The following is a 17,798-nucleotide window of genomic DNA, read 5'->3' on the forward strand; positions in this document are numbered from 1 at the left end:
GGCTGCATCCAGAGCAGCGTGGGCAGCAGGTCAAGGGAGGGGATTCTGCCCCTCTGCTCTGCTCTCCTGAGACCCCACCTGGAATACTGCGTTCAGCTCTGGGGTCCCCGACACAACAAGGACATGGAGCTGTTGGAGTGGGTCCAAAGGAGGCCACGGAGATGATCCAAGGGCTGGAGCACCTCTGCTCTGGAGACAGGCTGGGAGAGTTGGGGCTGTTCCACCTGGAGAAGAGAAGGCTCCGGGGTGATCTTATAGCAGCTTTCCAGTACCTAAAGTGGGCCTACAGGAAAGCTGGAGAGGGACTTTTTCCAAGAGTGTGTAGTGACAGGACACGGGGCAATGGCTTTAAACTGGAAGAGGGGAGATTTCAATTAGATCTAAGGAAGAAATTCTTCCCTCTGAGGGTGGTGAGGCACTGGCACAGGTTGCCCAGAGAAGCTGTGGCTGCCCCATCCCTGGCAGTGTTCAAGGCCAGGTTGGATGGGGCTTTGAGCAACCTGGTGTAGTGGAGGGTGTCCCTGCCCATGGCAGGGGGGATGGAACTGGATGGTCTGTGAGGTCCCTTCCAACCCAAACCATTCCATGATTCTACGATTTAAGCATTTAATCATTCCCGTTTTTATCATATTTTGCAGGATGATCTACACACCGGTTTATTCCGCGGAATGTTTCATGCAATTAACAGCTAGATGTTTGCCTCTGGTTTTCCTCCGCTTGATAGCCGGCAATTTTTTTCACGGCTTTAAGGAATGCATCTAATTGCCCGACTTTTATAACATACAGCTATAACTGCCCAGATAATTAAAGCTGACACTACATGCTGAGACTAAGTCTTCTGGTTTATAACTGATTTAAAGGGCCGGCTGTTTTTCTTGGAGATTCTCTAATTAAAATTATGGGAAGGTTCAGAGGGGAAAAGCAGAACCATTATTTCCCCTGAAAATGTTGTACGCATCCCCACGGTTGTCTTTGCGAGAGAAGGGAAAATAAGGTTGCTTCCCAGTTAAACTGGTAATTTCAGGAGGCTGGATCTGTGTTGAAACGAGAAAAATTGGGAAATGCATTTCAGAGCCGATCTCTTTTCCTAGAGTGGAGGGAGCAGCTTCCTCGTCTCCCCGCAGCAGTGGTAACGGTGATCCGTGTTTAACGCGGAGAATGTTTCCTTCTCGAGCATTCCCGAGCAAACCGGTGTCGTACGTTGGGTTCGGGAAGGCTCAAGCAGTCAGAAGCAAGAAGTTCTGCTCCCAACCTCAGCCAGAGAGTTCCAACTTCTGATGTACAAGGCCATGTAGTGACAGGACATGGGGCGATGGATTTAAACTGGAAGAGGGGAGATTTCGATGGGATATGGGGAAAAAATTCTTCCCTCTGAGGGTGGTGAGGCACTGGCACAGGTTGCCCAGAGAAGCTGTGGCTGCCCCATCCCTGGCAGTGTTCCAGGCCAGGTTGGATGGGGCTTTGGGCAACCTGGTGTAGTGGAGGGTGTCCCTGCCCATGGCAGGGGGGTTGGAACTGGATGATCTTTGAGGTCCCTTCCAACCCAAACCATTCCATGATTCTATGATTCTATGGAGGAGGGGCGAGGAGAAAAACCAGCTCTGCCACGACAGAGGAATCACTGGAATTTTTCCGAATACAGATGCCGATAGCAACGCTCCTCGATACCGTAAGACAAACGATCCCTGAGCAGGAGCGTACGGAGGGGTTCACGGTCTCCACCGCCCCAAGCACGCTCACGACACCACGCAAACAATCTTTTTTATACAGCTGCAATAAAATTTGGAAGGTGTTTGGTATAAGTAACCCGCTTGGCCATCGCGCTCACCCACGCCGCAGCGTATGGGACCTCCAAGCCGTATTTGCACCAGGAGTGAAGTCAGATCCTCACACCAAAGTGGTTTATTTTCCCCTCTGCTCTGCTCTCATGAGACCCCACCTGAAACACTGCGTTCAGCTCTGGGGTCCCCAACAGCAGAAGGACACGGAGCTGTTGGAGCGGGGCCAGAGGAGGCCACGGAGATACTCCGAGGGCTGGAGCACCTCTGCTATGGAGACAGGCTGGGAGAGTTGGGGCTGTTCAGCCTGGAGAAGAGAAGGCTCCGGGGTGATCTTATAGCAGCCTGCCAGTATCTAAAGGGGGCCTGCAGGAAAGCTGGAGAGGGGCTTTTTCCAAGGGCATGTAGTGATAGGACATGGGGCAATGACTTCAAACTGAAAGAGGGGAGATTTCGATGGGATCTGAGGAAGAAATTCTTCCCTCTGAGGGTGGTGAGGCACTGCCACAGGTTGCTCAGAGAAGTTGTGGCTGCTCCATCCCTGGAAGTGTTCCAGGCCAGGCTGGATGAGGCTTTGAGCAACCTGGTGTAGTGGAGGGTGTCCCTGCCCATGGCAGGAGGGTTGGAACTGGGTGATCTTTGAGGTCTCTTCCAACCCAAACCATGCTATGATTCAATGACCAGAGGAACCACAGACACCCATTGCTTTAGAGGTGAGGCAAGGAGAGAGGAAAGAAGATGGAAAGCAAATAGGTTTTCATTGATATTTGCCTGCTCTGGGATGTTTTGTGTCAGACTAAATTCTTCAGGACAGTGATTGCACCACCACGTAGATTTGTAAAGCCCTTTGCAAGGTTTGAGCACCAAGTACAATGACGATCGCTCACAAGCACTGGCAAAGCTGCAGCGTTTTCCTTCAGAGAACTGTATTTAGGATTGCAAAATGGGAACAACAAAAGGACAGATGGCCAAATCCCTCCATGTCCCAACGCTACACACACACTGAAATCCCAGCTACAGTGAGGGCTGGCGACTGTCATAGAATCATCGAATCATGGAATGGTTTGGGTTGGAAGAGGCCTAAAAGATCATCCAGTTCCAACCCCTCTGCCATGGGCAGGGACACCCTCCACTACACCAAGTTGCCCAAAGCCTCATCCAACCTGGCCTGGAACACTGCCAGGGATGGGGCAGCCTCAACTTCTCTGGACAACCTGGTCCAGTGCCTCAGCACCCTCAGATGGAAGAACTTTTTCCTTATCTCTAATCTAAATCTCCCCTCTTTCAGTTTAAATCCATTGCCCCTTGTCCTATCACTACATGCCCTTGGAAAAAGTCCCTCTCCAGCTTTCCTGTAGGCGACTATGAGACCCCTTCATCACCCAGGAGGCATGGACATATCCAGCTTCTCATGGAATAGAGCATCAACCAAGTATCCAAAGCAGCTGTTTCATAGCGAGGAAAGGATGAGAGCCACAACCCCGCATCCTCCCCAAACACCAACGGCACAAGTTAATCTTAGAATCACAGAATCATGGAATGATCTGGTTGGAAGAGACTCTCAAGATCATCGAGTCCAACCGTTCCCCCTGCACTGTCAGGGTCCCTAAACCATGTTCCTCAACACCAAATCCACACGGTTTTTAAACACCTCCAGGGATGGGGACTCCACCACCTCCCTGGGCAGCCTGTTCCAAAACTTCACAACCCTCTCTGGAAAGAAATTTTTCCTGATATTTAACCCTTTGTTGTCCCTTTCCCTTCACCTCTCCGACCTTACAGAATTATTCAGCTGGGAATTTATCAAATACACTATTAACATCTCTTTTTTTTTTGCCCCTACACAAGCTGTAGCTGCCACTAATCAAGCCAGAACCTCATCAAACTCCTGCCTGACACCATCCCGCACCTTCACGCTCGCACGAGAAGGAGAGGTCCCCAATTCTTCCGGCTCGCGGGCGTTCCCCGCTTCTTGCACAGACGGGCTGGCACCTGCTAAACCCTATTCCCCGACGGTAATTGGATGGTGCATTCATGCCAGAGCTGCTCTTCCAAAAGTGCCTGCACGTACGGCTCCGGCATTAACCACCTCCTGAAAGAGACTCTCCAAAGAGCTCAGTTTTCTATTATTACTTGCTAGCTGAGGGGTTTTGTGTAGATAATCATGTTATTTAGATAGGATGTTGGTTTAATTCCCTTCATTACAGGCTCCCAGGGTTGTTATTTTTTTTTCTCCGCGTGATGTATTCCCCGTGGCACATTTCACTCAAATCAAACACTTTACGCTTTTATTACAAACAATACCCCAGCGTCCCCCGTTATCAGCCCGGCGCACACATGCACGCTCCTCGCAGAGATCCAGAGGTCAGTTCTAATGACTAATCGATCTCATTAGCTTTCCTAATTAAAAACTTTACTACCGCAATGGAAGACAAACTACAAAAAAAACTGCTTGCATCATATTTGAATGGGATATGAGCATCATTTATCAGCCAGGGCTCACAGCCCGCGCCCGGCGCAACGGGCCACGCGCTGCTGAGGTTGGTGCTTTATTTGGAGTCGTGCGTCCCCCCGGGCATCGCTCGTGCCTACCGTGCCCACGGAAAAAAAATCCTGGTGTAAATTCCAACGCTGACCTTGAGGTGGGCAATTTGTTGCCAAAATCTCTTGTCATGGCGCTCTGAGCAGATGGGATCGAGGACCCATCATCATTTAGGAAAAGGGCTGCATGTAACACGGTTACGAGGATCATAGAATCCTGGAATGTCTGGGGTTGGAAGGGACCTTAAAGACCATCCAGTTCCAACCCCCCTGCCATGGGCAGGGACACCCTCCACTACACCAGGTTGCTCAAAGCCTCATCCAACCTGGCCTTGAACACTTCCAGGGATGGGGCAGCCACAGCTTCTCTGGGCAACCTGTGCCAGTGCCTCACCACCCTCAGAGGGAAGAATTTCTTCCTTAGATCCCATCAAAATCTCCCCTCTTTCAGTTTAAAGCCATTGCCCCATGTCCTGTCACTACACACCCTTGTTCAAAATCCCTCTCCAGCTTTTCTGTAGGCCCCTTTAAGTACTGGAAGGCTGCAGTAAGATCACCCTGGAGCCTTCTCTTCTCCAGGCTGAACAGCCCCAACTCTCCCAGCCTGTCTCCAGAGCAGAGGTGCTCCAGCCCTCGGAGCATCTCCGTGGCCTCCTCTGGACCCGCTCCAGCAGCTCCATGTCCTTCCTGTGTTGGGGACCCCAGAGCTGAAGGCAGCACTGCAGGGGGGTCTCACAGAGCAGAGCAGAGGGGAAGAATCCCCTCCCTCGACCTGCTGCCCACACTGCTCTGGACGCAGTGCAGGATACGGTTGAGTTTCTTATTTCTCCTTTTATTTTGCTGTGAGAGGTACCAGGAATTGATCCCCTGAGGAAAGCTGAAGCAGGAAGGGCAAAATCAGGGCTGGTTCCTGCGAGGTCTGCAGGAGAGTTGGAAAGAACATGAGGTCTGACTCACTTTCTGACATCCTTAAAACCTATAAGCACCACCACACCTTCAACTTTTGTATTCTCCAACCATTCTGAATCGCCTCATTTCTACTCTGTCTCCTGCAAACGGAGAAGTTTTCACATTAAAAAGCAACAGGTTTTTTCCCAACCCCAAAACAAAGCGGAGAACTAAGATCACTTGCAAGGAAGTTTCAACAAAACACATAAAACTTTTTGTAAAAACACGTATTTACCCCCATGGCAAGAAAAATGAGGAGGAGGAACATTGACCTGCTGTTACTTACTCCAAATCCTTCATCCCTATAAGTTCTCATCAACTCTGAATCCTCCACTTCTGCCAAAAAATCGAAAGGAGGGGAGGGAGACATTAACTAATTTTTCCTGCTTCTCCATCGAGCCAGGTCAAACAGTGTGGGTCCTACAAGGACACGGGGCTGGAATGCAGGCAGTGGGGAACGCTGCACCCTGAGCCATTTAGCTCCGCATGACTGTGCCGTTACAGCAGCTCTCCGAGGACATCGTCAGCCAGCCGAGCCCTAACGAGTGAGCATGCAAGTCATAGAATCATACAATCATGGAATGGTTTGGGTTGGAAGGGACCTCAATGATCATCCAGTTCCAACCCCCCTGCCGTGGGCAGGGACACCCTCCACTACACCAGGTTGCCCAAAGCCCCATCCAACCTATCCTTCAAGTCCACGCGGCAAGAGGAAGACGCTGCTGCTCGGGGTGGATCAGGGAAACGGTAGTATTGGTGGAGTAAATCCTGTCCACCTACTGCTGGGAAAAAGAAAGTTAAATAAGAAAAGGTAATTTGAGGAGCGCGGATTCCCAAATTCAAGAGTTTATCGCTGCTTTTGGAAAAGGATGTGGGACAGAGAAAGCTTCCCAAACGGGCACAGGAATTGCATGGGAATTGGAAAAAAAAATCAAGTAACCAGTGCTGTGGGCCATGACATGATCTGAGGCCCTATCACGTCTCCTAAACTCCGTCATCAGCCACCATGAACCTCCCCATGCGTGAGCCTCCTCCGGGGCAGGATGCAGTTGGCTTTCTGTGCTGCCAGTGCACGGTGCTGGCTCATGTTGAGCTTCTCATCCACCAGCACTCCCGAGTCCTTTTCCTCAGGACTGCTCTCAATCCATTCTCCACCCAGCCTGTACTTGTGCTTAGGATTGCCCTGACCCAAGTGCAGGACCTTGCACTTGGCCTTGTTGAACTTCATGAGGTTCTCACAGTCCCACCTCTCCCCCCTGTCAAGGTCCCTCTGGATGGCATCCCTTCCCTCCAGCGTGTCCACAACACCACACAGCTTGGTGTCATCAGCGAACTCGTTGAGGGTGCACTCGATCCCACTGTCCATGTTGCCAACAAAGGTGTTAATCAGCACCGGCCCCAGTACTGACCCCTGAGGAACACCACTCGTCACTGCAGAGAGGGATCTGGGGGTGCTGTTGACAGCAGGCTCAGCAGGAGTCAGCAGTGTGCCCTGGCAACCAAGAGAGCAAACCACGTCCTGAAGTGCATCAAACAGTATAACCAGCTGGTCAAACTAGGTGATTATCCCACTGTATTGATAAGAAGAAAGGAAGAAGGAAGAAGGAAGAAGGAAGGAAGAAGGAAGAAGGAAGGAAGAAAGAAAAAGAAGAAAAAAGAAGCAAGGCAGAAGCAGTAGAAGAAAGAAGTAGAAGGAAAAAGAAGTAGAAGGAAAAAGAAGAAGGAAGCAGGAAGAAGAAAGAAGAGTTCCAGTTGGAAGGGACCGATAATGATCATCTACTCCAGCTACCAACTACTGTTGGACTAGACTGAGCATTGGTGCAGCCTCACCTTGAGTACTGTGTGTGGTTCTGGACCCCACCATTTAAGAAGGATGTGAAGGTCCTTGAATTTGTCCAGAGAAGGGCAACAAGGCTGGTGAAAGGGCTGGAAGGCAAGTCCTAGAGGAGCGGCTAAGGACTTTGGGCTTGTCTAGTTTGGAGAAAAGGAGGCTGATGGGCAACCTCATTGCATTCTACATATTTCTGAGGATGGGACATGGAGAGGGAAGTGCTGGTCTCTTCTCCCTGGGATCCAGTGATACGACACATGGGAATGGTACAAAACTGCGGCAGAGGAGATGTAGACGGGACATTACGAAGCATTTCTTTACCAAGAGGGTGGTCAAACACTAGAACAGGCTTCCTAGAGAGGTGGTCGATGCCCCAAGTGGTCAAACACTGGAACAGGCTTCCTAGAGAGGTGGTCAATGCCCCAAGCCTGTCGGTGTTAAGAGGCATTTGGACAATCCTCACAACATGCTTTAACTTTTGGTCAGCCCTGAAGCGGTCAGGCAGTTGGACGAGGTGATGACTGTAGGTCACTTCCAACTGGAACTATTCTATTCCAAAACGTGACATGGGCCTTCAAGACAACTCAATACCAGGACAATAAATATAAGCCAAAAAGAATCTGGACAACAGCAACAACAACACAATTCCACAGCAAACTCCTCAGCTCTTTGTATCTCAAATACATGAGAAATGGTGCAGCGTAAGTTACCCAGGAGTATTAGGAAATTTTAGGAAAGGAAATTTTACAAGGACGACAGAGGCAGGAAACTTGTCCAGCGTTCAAGGAGCAGGTTGCAGCAGTCCAGCCCCCAAAATACCAAAACATGCGTAAACCGGAGGCACACGCAGCGCTACCAAAGAGCAATTTAACAAGAGCATGGCAAGGAGAAGAGAAATGTCCTCATCCGCACCGCGAGCCAGTGACTCGCTACGCTTCGCAGAGGTTGTCACTGCCCTGCTGAGCCTGGTGCCCTCCCTCCGTGTCCCCACGAGAGGCTCTGCAGGCTGAAAAACCCTCAGGAACTCGCCATCCCATCAAGAATGGCCTTCAGAAGGGATCTCAAGTAGCTTCCCTGGATACGCTGGGCGAGAAGTTATCTCGCACCATACGCAACGCAACGGGAGGGTGAGGGGTGCAGGGTCACAGCTGGCGACAGGCATGGATCCAGCCAGCTCCTGGGAGTGGAGCAGCCGTGCAGACGTGGCCAGCAGGTCGAGGGAGGGGATTCTGCCCCTCTACTCTGCTCTCCTGAGACCCCACCTGGAATACTGCGTTCAGCTCTGGGGTCCCCGACACAAGAAGGACACGGAGCTGTTGGAGCAGGTCCAGAGGAGGCCACAGAGATGATCCAAGGGCTGGAGCACCTCTGCTATGGAGACAGGCTGAGAGAGCTGGGGCTGTTCAACCTGGAGAAGAGAAGGCTCCGGGGTGATCTTATTCCAGCCTGCCAGTACCTAAAGGAGGCCTACAGGAAAGCTGGAGAGGGACTTTTTACAAGGGCATGTAGTGACAGGACACCGGGCGATGGCTTTAAATTGGAAGACGGGAGATTTAGATTGGATCTAAGGAAGAAATTTTTCACTCAGAGGGTGGTGAGGCACTGGAACAAGTTGCCCAGAGAAGCTGTGGCTGCCCCATCCCTGAAAGTGTTCAAGGCCAGGCTGGATGGGGCTTTGAGCAACCTGGTGTAGTGGAGGGTGTCCCTGCCCATGGCAGGGGGGTTGGAACTGGATGGTCTTTAAGGTCCCTTCCAATCCAAACCATTCTGTGATTCCAAGCTGATGCAGATGCCGCGAGCTGTGCTGTGCTTGCACAACCTGCTGGTCCCACGCTGTGGCCATCACTTTCAGGGCCACTGAGAGCCTCATAAGAAACAACGCTGATACCATCTGCCTACAAAAGAGCACTGTCCCCTCTCTGAAATCCAGAGGGTCAACTACCGTGTGTAGACAGAGGGATGTAAAGAAAAGCTCACCAGCCCTTCACCAAGCATTGTCTTCTCAGAGAGACTTCTGCTCATCATTGGGTGCAGAGGTGGCAGAGCAACCCAGCACCCAAAGCCCCTGGAGACGTCCCCGTCCCCAAGGTCACCTACTTCCCTGGGTGAGAAACACTGCGGATGGGAAGCACACAGTAAATGGAGGAAAAAAATGAGAAAGCTAGAGAGAAGATGGGTTAAAATAAGAGGGCAGAAGCTGGTTTTGGGGATAGGACATCGGAGCAGAGAGCATATAATAGCAGTTACATGGAATAACTTGCAAGAAAAAGGAAGGGTCTCGGAAGCTAAAAGCTAAGAGTCACTAAGAGTCAGTGTAGCTCTGCCTCCAATGGCCTTAAAAAACCCTTGTGCAGCTCCAGAAGAAGTTGTGGACCTCCTCAACTCACGCATGGACCTTACAAGAGTTATATTAACAGATCATGCATCAAATGACCTTGCAATGAGGATAAATCCGTGGGAGAACCTGAATACATTTCATCCCAGCTCCTACACCCAAAAGCAAATCGTTTTGGTGTTTCCCATAACACCAGGAGCACCTGCGAGACGTCAGCCCTGAGCCACGCGGCTCCGCCACCTTTTTTTCTGGCTACCAACTTGGCCAAGTCCCCGGAGTTAACAAAAGGATTTGGGATTACTGTAATACTGTTAGGAATTCAGTGTGAAAGCGGGATGACTATCACAGAGCGCGTTCGATACGTTCCCCCAGAACGGCGCAGCAAGAGGTTAATTATCTTGCTGCTGGAAGCAGCTTCCAAAAGGACCATCCTTCGGTTTAAGAGGAGAATTGAATTTTCACACTCGTTCAGTTCTGAGCTCTTTCAAGAGCGACAGCTATTTACGCCGGAATGTAAACGACGGTTTATGATCATGAACTGCTGCTTAATAGGGAATAAATCCAACTGATCCAAAGAGCTTTACCTGTGACCCCAAGTGAGACCGCTGGAGCAGTGGCAGAGGACGGGAGGAGCATGGACTTTGCAGCTCAAATGTTCTCCTGGGCTCCAAACCCACCGCAACATTTGCTTCGCACGGCAGCCGCTTTCAGCCGGGAACATTTGGGGAATTAACACCAAATCTGCTTCGCTAATTCCTTTCCGGAGCGCAGGCAACGGTGAAGTGAACGGAACCCATCAGGCACGACGGCGCGGTGGTGCAGTGGCACTCGCTAGAGATCAACGTGATGGAAACAGCCACTTTGGAAGGGAAGGGATCAAAATCTACATTTATTATTCAAATGAACTGCGCATGTCTGCGTGAGCACCGAAAATTCCTGGTTTTAAACAAAAAGAACAGGATTTGTGTTTCCTGGAAAGATGGAGTGGGAGCAAAAGGGAAAGCACTGCCCAGCTCCAAGGGAAAAATCAAGTGATGCAGCCAGCAGGTCAGGGAGGGGATTCTGCCCCTCTGCTGCGCTCCGCTGAGACCCTCCTGGAGTGCTGTGTCCAGCTTGGGCATCACCAAGACAAGAAGGACATGGAGCTGTTGGAGTGACTCCAGAAGAGGCCACAGAGATGCTCCGAGGGCTGGAGCACCTCTGCTCTGGAGACAGGCTGGGAGAGTTGGGGCTGTTCAGCCTGGAGAAGAGAAGGCTCTGGGGAGACCTTCCAGCACCTCCCAGTGCCTAAAGGGGGCTGATAAGAAAGTTGGAAAGAGATGTTTTACCAGCGAATGTAGTGATAGGACAAGGGACAATGGCTTTAAACTGAAAGAGGGCAGATTTTGATGGGATCTAAGGAAGAAATTCTTCCCTCTGAGGGTGGTGAAACACTTGATCATGTTGCCCAGAGAAGTTGTGGCTGCCCCATGCCTGGAAGTGTTCAAGGCCAGGTTGGATGAGGCTTTGAGCAACCTGATCCAGTGAAAGATGTTCCTGCGCATGGCAGGGGGGTTGGAACTCCATGATCTTTAAGGTCTCTTCCAACCCAAATCATTATGTGGTTTGATTATCAAAAAGCCCACCAAGCCAAAGTTCATTAGCTCCTGAGAAGTCTAGAGAGAGCCCAGGGAAACTTGTTTGCAGAAAAGAAACATTTCAGCACGGAAACACCCCTGGACGTGGTTACAGGATAACTTATTAAAAAATGTTACATCCCAGCTTGCCATAGGCTCAACAAGGACTCGAAGCCTCACGCCTGTACTCTCATTACACACAAGCTCAAGGTCTCAGGACACCAACCCACGTCCTCTCGCTTTGGAGACAACAAATAAAAACAAATCTTATGAAGCTTTCATAAAACGTTTGTTTTCATGTGAGGACAACTTTATCCTCCCCATTTATCAGACGGTCTCCTTCTTCCTACCCAAGTCATGGTTGCAACCATGTCCATCTTCCTGAGAAAGGCTGCAGTGCCCAGAGAACAATCTCATTTTCCCAGCTGTAGGGCACAGAACAAGCAGTAACAATTCCCAAAATCAACTTGAATTAGGAGCTTTTCATCCAGATTTTTTGGCAGTGGACTAACTCGGAGCACGGCACAAGCACACACCAGGAATGGAGTAAAATCTTTGCACGATGGGAATCGGAATAACATTTGATTGCAGGGCTTTTTCCAAATATCAAAGCAAGCCTCATCGTAATCTGGGAAACACAGCTCACCTTTCACTGACCAACTCCAGAACCAGTTTGAAACCACCATGACTTTCAGAAACTTCCCAATTCTCTGCTTGACATCAATCCTTCTTGCTCCCTCCCATGGCCAGGCGAAGCACCTTCTCCCTTCACTCGGTGCTGGGGAGAGCTCATCAGTCTCATACACCTCACCAGAGCAAAACCCTGCACTGATCCTGCCACCTCTGCCTGGGTGTGGACCCGTGAACAAGAGGTGATGGACCTAGCAGTTATGTCCACCACATGACAAAGACGAACTACTGCTTCCATGTTTCTCCAATGTCTTCTCCGTATGTTTTGACAGCAAGAAATACCCATGTGCCTTGGTATGGGCATGGACCCAACGTCACCATCAGGTAGGGTTAAGTAGCGTTGCCCTGAAGGAACTCCAGTGCTGAGAACAAGGTTCATTTTAATCACAGCGCCTCGACCCTTCAGTATCTTGTCCCCACTTGTTCAACCTTTTCTCTTTTTTGTTTTTTAAATTGCTTGCTTTCTCAAAATGTGGTTGAGTTGTGATTACTGAATCCCAAAAATTATTTGAAAAGAGATCACAGAATGGTTGAGGTTTTGAAGGAACCTCTAGAGATCATCCGGTCCAACTCCCTGTACCAGCAGAGCCACCTAGAACAAGCTGCCCAGCACCATGTTCAGATGGCTTTTGAATATCTCCAAGGGTGAAGACTCCACAACCTCCTTGTGCAACCTGTGCCAGCGCTTGATCACCCTCACAGTGAAGAAGTGTTTCGTGATGTTCACATGGAGCCTCCTCTGGTGCTGCCACTGGGCACCACTGAGAAGAGCTCGGTTCCATCCTCCTTGCACCCTCACTTCAGGTATTTCTAGACATTGGTAAGGTCCTCTCTGAGCCTTCTCTTCAGGCATAACACACTTCACCACATCAAGAAACCTATCGAAAGCATCACGTGTGCAGCATCTCATACCCCCACAGGACCTGGCAACGGTTAAAGCTCCTCCACTTGCTGGCCAGGACCCATCATGCTAATCCAAGCTCTGAAGGAGAACACAGATGGCATTGACCTTGGGATTACTTTAAAGGCTGTTAGACAGTGACAAAGCTTATAGCACAACGCAAAGGAAGAAACAGCATCTCACGTCTCCTATTTAGAAATAATCCAAAGGTTTAGGAAAACTCCACCATGCGTGGAGATGGCATGGGGGACTGAGTAATTCCTTGGCTGCTGAGAAGAGCGGAGAGAAGAGGAGCAAGGAGGAGAGCATCTGGAAAAGTTAAGGACAGCGCAGCAAGGAGAACACTGCCAGCGAGGGAACACCATCAGTAAGCATGACAGGAGAGAAGGGGAGGCAGAAGAATGAAAAGAAGTAGACGTTAAAGTCAAAGAGCTCCAAGAAACTCCCTGGAAAAACATTCAGGCAAAAGACACTCAGGATCAGGCTCCCAAAAGGCTGAGGACCTGCACTCCCCTGTCAACCCGCTGCCGTGGCTGATGCTAAACAAGTTCAAGAGAAGGAAACCACAGAGCATCACACGAGGTTGACAATTCCTTCTTGAGATTACGGAGCGGGATCGCAATACCTGCGTTGCACGAACACTAGAGAAGACATCACAGTGCATCGCCATTAGCTGGGACTCCTGCCTCCCCAGTGTTCATCTGTGTGCACGTTTGCACCGAGAAACTTACTTCACCTGCCTCTCTGATCAACCTCTCAACCCTTCTGGTCAACCCACCCATCTGGTCATGTATCTCAACTCCTCTGACTCCTCCTCCACCCATCCCTTCCATGATCTGTCTACCTACGCAGCGCAAAACAGGCATCTCCTTATGGAGAGTGTCGTCAACTATTTGCCTGTTGCCCGAGTGTGACACTTCTGGTGGCTCAGCAGGTTGGTTGTGGTTTCTTTTTTAATGAGGAATGGGGAAAAATGCAAACTTTGCATGCTGGGAATACCATGCACTTGCGAGCAGCACAGCAAGTTCAACAAGGCCAAGTGCAAGGTCCTGCACAGGGGTCGGGGCAATCCCAAGCACAGGTACAGGCTGGGCGGAGAATGGAGGGAGAGCAGCCCAGAGGAGAAGGACTTGGAGGCGCTGGTTGAGGAGAAGCTCAACACGAGCCGACACCGTGCGCTGGCAGCCCAGAAAGCCACCCGTGCCCTGGGCTGCAGCCAGAGCAGCGTGGGCAGCAGGGCAAGGGAGGGGATTCTGCCCCTCTGCTCTGCTCTGTGAGATCCCCCCTGCAGTGCTGCCTTCAGCTCCAGGGTCCCCAACAGCAGAAGGACGTGGAGCTGCTGGAGCGGGGCCAGAGGAGGCCACAGAGATGCTCCAAGGGCTGGAGCACCTCTGCTCTGGAGACAGGCTGGGAGAGTTGGGGCTGTTCATCCTGGAGAAGAGAAGGCTCCGGGGAGACCTTCCAGCACCTTCCAGTGCCTGAAGGGGCTACAGGAAAGCTGGAGAGGAGCTTTGGACAAGGGTGTGTAGTGACAGGACATGGGGTGATGGCTTTGAACTGAAAGAGGGGAGATTTCGATGGGATCTGAGGAAGAAATTCTTCCCTCAGAGGGTGCTGAGGCACTGGCACAGGTTGCCCAGGGCAGTTGTGGCTGCCCCATCCCTGGAAGTGTCCAAGGCCAGGTTGGATGGGGCTTTGACACTTGGAAGGAGTCCCTGCCCATGGCAGGGGGATGGAACTAGATGATATTGAAGGTCTCTTCCAACACAAACCATTCTATCAAGTACCTGCTCCTTCCCACCCCAGGTCCGGGTTGGAGTCTCCTGTCCCCATTGCCATCTGCACCTCAGGTGCTGCATGTAAAGGTTTATTGCATCTGGTTTCTTTTTGGGTTTGGGTTTTTTTTTTTGTTGTTTTTTTTTTTTGCCAGCACCAGACTAAAGACGCTCAGGGCCAAGATCTCCATTTAGGAATGGTAATTGCCAACAACTCACTGGGGCTGCCGAGCACGAGGTGCCACACGTGCCCTCGCTGCACGAGCCAACGAAGCGGAGTGGCACGGACTGAACCCTCAGTGCTGGTTTCAGAAGCCACCACGAGCCTTACGCCAGCCGAACCAGCGCGGCACAAAATCCCAACGAGCCAGAGACTTCCTGCGAGTACCGTTCCCCTGGACCACGTCGCCGGGGAATTTTATTTTTCTTTTTTAGCATATGGAATTAGGCATTTAAATCTTGCCCATGGTGCTGAAGATTCATGACGGATGTCTCCCGGTCCTGGAAAGGCTAACGGTGATTTAACACACGTAGATCTTTACTGATGATTGGTAGCCCATTACACACCGATCGTCAGCACATTATACATCACGGGCTGCGCTCCCCATCCTCCAGCCAGCAGGAAACCATCCAGTAAGGATTAACTTTTCCAGTTGAACAACAGTGGGAAGGACTGGGATGCAGCCACACGCTGTGGCATCTCCATTCCTCCGTTCATAAAGAAAAAGGCAGCTCCATGAGGACCATCGTCACGCTGAAGCTTGAGTTCAATGTGCAGTGGGATGGAAATGACTTTCCAGAGTCTGGTCGTGCCTCTGGATCCGCCAAGTGCTTCTTCCACAGCTCCCTGCCTCCTTGGATGCTCAGTGATTTTCAGACGAATTTTGGCTGCAGCCAGATTTCAGAACACTGCGTTGGCCACAGCAAGCAGGTGATGGCTACGGCATCGTCAAGACACACCGACAGTGATAAGAACACAGATCCCTGTGATGGCTGCCCACGTGGTCCCATGGGGCTGCCACGAGCCAGCCCCATTATCCACACGAGACCAAGCAGTATTGCTTTCCAAAGAATTCCGGGTCAGCACAGTTCAGAGCACCACTGGGACCTGAAGCCTGATTTGGGAAGCCACGTAGAATAATAGACAACCTATCAACCTTCTGCTGAGAAGAGTGGAGAGAGGAGGAGCAGGGAGAAGAGCATCTGGAGAAGCTGAGGATGGTGCAGCAAGGAGAACACTGCCAGCGAGGGAACACCATCAGTAAGCATGACAGGAGAGAAGGGGAGGCAGGAGAATGAAAAGAAGTAGACGTGAAAGTCAAAGAGCTCCAAGAAACTCCCTGGAAAAACATTCAGGCAAAAGACAAATGGAGTGTCTTTGACTCTGCTCTACCATTTTAATATCAGTATTTAAAATGCAACAGAAATGCTGGCAAATACAGAATCATGGAATCATGGAATGGTTTGGGTTGGAAGGGACCTCAAAGATCATCCAGCTCCAACCCCCCTGCCATGAGCAGGGACACCCTCCACTACACCAGGTTGCTCAAAGCCTCATCCAACCTGGCCTGGAACACTTCCAGGGATGGGGCAGCCGTAACTTCTCCAGGTCCTCTGCCTGAGAGCTGAAGCACTTCCCAGCCCCCGGAGAAAGGCTGCTGCTGCCCAGCAAAGCTCCCAGAGACCTTATTTCTGCAGAGTCAGCCTCGCTTGTGGGCCAGCACCACACCATCCTCCAAACTTAGAATCATAGAATCATGGAATGGTTTTGGTTGGAAGGGACCTCAAACATCATCCAGTTCCAACCCCCTTGCCATGGGCAGGACACCCTCCACTACACCAGGTTGCTCAAAGCCCCATCCAACCTGGCCTGGAACACTTCCAGGGATGGGGCAGCCACAGCTTCTCTGGGCAACCTGTCCCAGTTTCTCACCACCCTCAGAGGGAAGAATTTCTACCTTAGATCCCATCAAAATCTCCCCTCTTTCAGTTTAAAGCCATCACCCCATGTCCTGTCACTACATGCCTTTGTCAAAAGTTCCTCTCCGGCTTTTTTGGAGGCACTCTTGAAGAACTGGAAGGCTGCCAGAAGATCACTCCGGAGCCTTCTCTTCTCCAGGCTCAACAACCCCAACTCTCTCAGCCTGTCTCCATGGGCATCCCCATCGCCGGTGCCAAGAGGCACCAGGGTGGCCCCATCCAAACGCCGTGGGAGCGGATGAGCCTGTTAAGGACGGGGACACACCACGTTATCCCTCTCTCCGCTGGGACCAGCGAGAGGTGGTCACGCTTAACGCACTAAACACACTTTTCCCGGCTGCATCCCATGTTAAAGAGCCGGAATGGGTCTCTGGAGCATTGGACCTTGTTCAAACACAACCTTTATTATTATAACAAAAGAGGGTGGTGGGTTTTTTTTTTTTTTCCCCCTTCCTTCAGTGAATGATTATTAATGTGTTTCCAGGAGCTGAGTCCATTTCTCTAAATGAGAGCGGGATGGCAGGAGGAAGGCTGATAAATGCCCTCCTCCCCCCGGCCTCGCGGCGGGAGCTGCCAGGGGTTCTCGTTCTAACAAGCTGCAGATGGAAGACGACTGGAATAACAAAGTATGAATTTTGATGAGTCTAATAAATCACTCCACTTTTCCCGCTCTTGATCGTTTGCAGCACTTCAGACACTCGAAAAACCCCGGCTATAATCAAAGGGGTTCACGGATCTCGTGTTACCGCCGCGCCGCGGCACGGAGAGAGGCGGCTCTGCCGCGGGAAACGACAGGCGGCATTCGGCGGGCCGGCAATTCATTTGCATTCGTGCTTTAGGATTGACTTCATTTTATTTCTTTTTCTTTTTTTTTTTTATTCAAAATTTAACAAAGAGAAATTTGAATCCGTCAGGTATTCCCCCATCCTCAAAGGCACTTACCCAACCGAAGGTCACCCGGCTTTCACCTTCCCTAACTATCCATTTAAAAAGACCCTGACCTGACTCTGGCATCAGCGGAGAAACTCGTATAAACTCTGCGAGAACAGAGGGAAACTTTGCAGGCTGCAGGTTTGTTAAGATCCTTTGAATTCTCCTTTCCAAAATTCCGTATAAAGCAGGCAACGGACGGTCTCCAAATCCATCTGAACAAGAAACAGAAGGTTTCCACTTCGACTGGCGACCACTGAGTACGTGCGCGTGCGTTTGCCGAGGGACAGATCTGCCAAAAGGCCTGATGAGCATCGTGTTGATGGAAAGAAGGAATCAAGACTTTGCTCTCCTTACCCAGAAACTACTCTTGAAACCTCCAGAACAGTGACCGGCAGAGGAGAACAGAACTAAAAGTCAGAGACACCATCATGTGGTTCAGCAAAGGAGAACACGACCATCGCTCCCCACTG

The 17,798-nt window shown here is 50.8% G+C and overlaps 1 protein-coding gene across 1 annotated transcript in view; it reads right to left on the minus strand.

Moving 5' to 3' along the window:
* The window catches only part of ZC3H3 (zinc finger CCCH-type containing 3), a 199,282-nt gene that overhangs the window by 114,696 nt on the left and 66,788 nt on the right, over positions 1-17,798 (minus strand). The window lies entirely within an intron of this gene.

The sequence above is a fragment of the Tauraco erythrolophus genome, chromosome 3 (genome assembly GCF_009769465.1).
Source record: "Tauraco erythrolophus isolate bTauEry1 chromosome 3, bTauEry1.pri, whole genome shotgun sequence".
NCBI classification, from domain to species: Eukaryota; Metazoa; Chordata; class Aves; order Musophagiformes; family Musophagidae; genus Tauraco; species Tauraco erythrolophus.